Source organism: Scyliorhinus canicula, chromosome 23 (assembly GCF_902713615.1).
Source record: "Scyliorhinus canicula chromosome 23, sScyCan1.1, whole genome shotgun sequence".
NCBI classification, from domain to species: Eukaryota; Metazoa; Chordata; class Chondrichthyes; order Carcharhiniformes; family Scyliorhinidae; genus Scyliorhinus; species Scyliorhinus canicula.
The window spans coordinates 22,152,749-22,158,106 of NC_052168.1; positions in this window are offsets into that span (position 1 = coordinate 22,152,749).

Below are 5,358 nucleotides of genomic sequence, written 5' to 3' on the forward strand. Positions count from 1 at the left end.
TGTATCGTCTGTACTTCAGGCTGTGTCTGTCTGTGCTTCAGGCTGTGTCTGTCTGTGCTTCAGGCTGTGTCTGGTCGTGCTCTCAGGCTGTATCTGTCTGTGCTTCAGGCTGTGTCTGTCTGTGCTTCAGGCTGTGTCTGTGCTTCAGGCTGTATCTGTCTGTGCTTCAGGCTGTGTCCTGTGCTCAGGCTGTGTCTGTCTGTGCTTCAGGCTGTGTCTGTGCTTCAGGCTGTGTCTGTGCTTCAGGCTGTGTCTGTCTGTGCTTCAGGCTTGTCTGTCTGTGCCTTCAGGCTGTGTCTGTCTGTGCTTAGGCTGGTCTGTCTGTGCTTCAGGCTGTGTCTGTCTGTGCTTCAGGCTTGTGTCTGTCTGTGCTTCAGGCTGTGTCTGTGCTTCAGGCTGTGTCTGTCTGTGCTTCAGGCTGTGTCTGTCTGTGCTTCAGGCTGTGTCTGTCTGTGCTCAGGCTGTGTCTGTCTGGCTTAGGCTGTGTCTGTCTGTGCTTCAGGCTGTGTCTGTCTGTGCTTCAGGCTGGTCTGTCTGTGCTTCAGGCTGTGTCTGTCTGTGCTTCAGGCTGTGTCTGTCTGTGCTTCAGGCTGTGTCTGTCTGTGCTTCAGGCTGTGTCTGTGCTTCAGGCTGTGTCTGTCTGTACTTCAGGCTGTGTCTGTCTGTGCTTCAGGCTGTGTCTGTCTGTGCTTCAGGCTGTGTCTGTCTGTGCTTCAGGCTGTGTCTGTGCTTCAGGCTGTGTCTGTGCTTCAGGCTGTGTCTGTGCTTCAGGCTGTGTCTGTCTGTGCTTCAGGCTGTGTCTGTGCTTCAGGCTGTGTCTGTCTGTGCTTCAGGCTGTGTCTGTCTGTGCTTCAGGCTGTGTCTGTGCTTCAGGCTGTGTCTGTGCTTCAGGCTGTGTCTGTCTGTGCTTCAGGCTGTGTCTGTGCTTCAGGCTGTATCTGTGTAATCTGCACTTTGGTCGATTCCTCTATCCTCCGATGTGGAACTGCCCAGTCAGCAGCTCTGAAGTCCGTGTTTATTGTGATTTGTGTTGACGGCCGGGCAGTGTGTGCTCCTGGGGTAAATCTGTAACCAAGGCCACGTTCTAAAGTCCAGCCAGTCAGGTTGGGCCGTTCTCGCCGAACCCTCAGAGTGAAGCTGAACTGCTGTGGGAACCGAGGACCAGCGATCTGATTGTGCCCAAAGTGTCGCTGTGATAGGCCGATGCCAGGCTCGCTGTGATAGGCCGATGCCAGGCTCGCTGTGATAGGCCGATGCCAGGCTCGCTGTGATAGGCCGATGCCAGGCTCACTCTGATAGGCCGATGCCAGGCTCGCTGTGATAGGCCGATGCCAGGCTCGCTGTGATAGGCCGATGCCAGGCTCGCTGTGATAGGCCGATGCCAGGCTCACTCTGATAGGCCGATGCCAGGCTCGCTGTGATAGGCCGATGCCAAGTTCGCTGTGATAGGCCGATGCCAAGCTCGCTGTGATAGGCCGATGCCTTGCTCACTGTGATAGGCCGATGCCAGGCTCGCTGTGATAAGCCGATGCCAAGCTCGCTGTGATAGGCCGATGCCAGGCTCGCTGTGATAGGCCGATGCCAGGCTCGCTGTGATAGGCCGATGCCAGGCTCACTCGGATAGGACGATGCCAGGCTCACTCTGATAGGCCGATGCCAGGCTCGCTGTGATAGGCCGATGCCAAGGTCAATGTGATGGGCCGATGCCAAGTTCGCTGTGATAGGCCGATGCCAAGTTCGCTGTGATAGGCCGATGCCAAGCTCGCTGTGATAGGCCGATGCCTTGCTCGCTGTGATAGGCCGATGCCAGGCTCGCTGTGATAAGCCGATGCCAAGCTCGCTGTGATAGGCCGATGCCAGGCTCGCTGTGATAGGCCGATGCCAAGCTCGCTGTGATAGGCCGATGCCAGGCTCGCTGTGATAGGCCGATGCCAGGCTCGCTGTGATAGGCCGATGCCAGGCTCGCTGTGATAGGCCGATGCCAGGCCCTCTGTGATAGGCCGATGCCAGGCTCGCTGTGATAGGCCGATGCCAGGCTCGCTGTGATAGGCCGATGCCAGGCTCACTCGGATAGGACGATGCCAGGCTCACTCTGATAGGCCGATGCCAGGCTCGCTGTGATAGGCCGATGCCAAGGTCAATGTGATGGGCCGATGCCAAGTTCGCTGTGATAGGCCGATGCCAAGTTCGCTGTGATAGGCCGATGCCAAGCTCGCTGTGATAGGCCGATGCCTTGCTCGCTGTGATAGGCCGATGCCAGGCTCGCTGTGATAGGCCGATGCCAAGCTCGCTGTGATAGGCCGATGCCAGGCTCGCTGTGATAGGCCGATGCCAAGCTCGCTGTGATAGGCCGATGCCAGGCTCGCTGTGATAGGGCGATGCCAGGCTCGCTGTGATAGGCCGATGCCAGGCTCGCTGTGATTGGCCGATGCCAGGCTCGCTGTGATTGGCCGATGCCAGGCTCGCTGTGATTAGCCGATGCCAGGCTCGCTGTGATAGGCCGATGCCAGGCTCGCTGTGATAGGCCGATGCCAGGCTCGCTGTGATAGGCCGATGCCAGGCTCGCTGTGATAGGCCGATGCCAGGCTCGCTGTGATAGTATGTTCCAGAAATTTCTGGTGTTGTAAGATGTCTTAGAGTAAAGTTCATTCATTCTCAAAAGTGCCAACTGCCTGGAACTGAAAGGTCAGCAGCTCATGGATCGATCAGATACCAGAAACACTGACGCACTCTCTCTCTCTCTCTCTCTCTCTCTCTCTCAAGCATATGAGTGCACACACGTGTTCTGTCTCTCACAGACATTCTCTTTCTTGCGTGTGCATGCTCTCTCTCTCTCCCTCTCTCTCTCTCACTCTCTCTCTCTCTCACACACACACTCTCACACTTTTTCTCGTGCGTACACACTCACTCTCTCGTGCACAGACACGCACAAACACGCTCTCTCTCTCTCTCACGCACACACATACACACTCTCTCTCCCTCTCTCACACATGCTCTCTCTCACGCACACATACACACACAATCTCTCTCTCACACACTCTCATGCACACACTCTCACGCACACACATACACACTCTTTCTCTCTCACACACGCACACATTCTATCTCACTCTCACACACACACTCCCTCTCTCTCACACAGACACTATCTGTTTATCTCTCTCACTCTCTCTCCCTCTCCCACACACACTCTCTCGCGTACACACACACTCGCTCTCTCCCACACGCACACACACTCTTTCTCGCACACGCACACTCTCTCTCACGCACACACACTCTATCTCTCTCTCACAGACACGCACAAACACACTCTCTCTCCCTCTCTCTCTCACACACTCTCTTTCTCGCACACGCGCACTCTCCCTTTCTCTCTCTCTCGCGCGCACACACTCACTCTCTCTCTCTCTCACACACTCTCTCTTGCGCGTGCGGACACTCGCACTCACTCACTCACACTCACTCACTCACTCACTCACTCACTCACTCACTCACTCACACTCACTCACTCTCACAGACACACACACTCTCTTTCTCTCTCACACACATACCCACGCGCACACTACCACGCACAAAGACTCTCTCATAAACAAACACGCACTTGCACACACATTCTCATATACACACACACACTCTATCACACACATGACTCGCAATTTTTGAGGTTGCAGTGGAGCCGGGAGTGCAGGAGGCGATAGAGGCCGGGGTTCTGGCCTTTGCGTCCCTAGTAGCCCGGCGGAGGATCTTGCTTCAATGGAAGGATGCGAGGCCCCCAAGCGTGGAGGCCTGGATCAATGATATGGCGGGGTTCATTAAATTGGAGAGGGTGAAATTTGCCCTGAGGGGATCAGTACAAGGGTTCTTTAGGCGGTGGCAGCCTTTCCTGGACTTCCTGGCAGAACGGTAGGGAAATAGGCCGACAGCAGCAGCAACCCGGGGGGTGGGGGGGGTGAGGATTGGGGGGAGGGAGAACTGTGCACATGGGTTTGTGGAGGGTGCTATCTCTCTCTCTCTTTTTTTTCTCTTTTGTTTTTCTCTTCTTTCTTTTTCTTTGTTTTTGTTCTTTCCTTTTGTTTGAAGTTGCTCTTGGAGCTCGGGGGGTACTGTTCATGGGGGGTTACCGCGGTTGTATGTTAACAAAGTTAAGATGTTTATATTTTGTATTTTGTAAAAATTTCAATAAAAATTATTTATAAAAAAAAACAAATACACACACAAAGAAAAGTACAGCACAGGAACAGGTCCTTCGTCCCTCCAAGCCCTGTGCCGACCATGCTGCCCGTTAAACTAAAATCTTCTACACTTCCTGGGTCCATATCCCTCTATTCCCATCCTATTCATGTATTTGTCAAGATGCCCCTTAAACGTCACTATCGTCCCTGCTTCCACCACCTCCTCCGGCAGCGAGTTCCAGGCACCCTCTGTGTAAAAAAACTTGCCTCGTACATCTCCTCTAAACCTTGCCCCTCGCACCTTAAACCTATGCCCCCTGGTAATTGACCCTTATTTCTCACATTATCTCTCGCACACATACCCACTCTCTCTCACACACACACTCTCTCTCTCATGCACATGCAGTCTCTCTCACGCAGTCTCTCTCATGCACACACACACGCGCACGCACACACAAACGCACACAGATTCCTCTCGCGCACACACACGCACACTCCTCTCGCACACACGCGCACACACACATTCTCACTCCCTCTCATACACACACTATCACACGCGCTCTCTCTCTCACACATGCACTATCACACACACACCACTCTCTCTCACACACACCACTCTCTCTCTCACACACACCACTCTCTCTCACACACACCCCCACTCTCTCTCACACACACCCACTCTCTCTCACACACACCCACTCTCTCTCTCTCTCACACACACAACCACTCTCTCTCACACACCCACTCTCTCTCTCACACACACCCACTCTCTCTCTCTCACACACACTCTCTCTCTCTCTCTCTCCTCTCTCACACACACCCCACTCTCTCTCTCTCTCTCACACACACCCACTCTCTCTCCTCTCTCTCAACACACCCACTCTCTCTCTCTCTCTCTCTCTCACACACACCCACTCTCTCTCACACACACCCCACTCTCTCTCTCACACACACCCACTCTCTCTCTCTCACACACACCCACTCTCTCTCTCTCACACACACCCACTCTCTCTCTCTCTCACACACACCCACTCTCTCTCACACGCACCCACTCTCTCTCTCTCTCACGCACACTTTCTCTCTCTCTCTCACGCACACTTTCTCTCGCACATGCACACGCACTCGCACTCACACATGCGCTCACACACACGCACTCTCTCTCTCACTCATGGGCAATAAATGCTGGCAC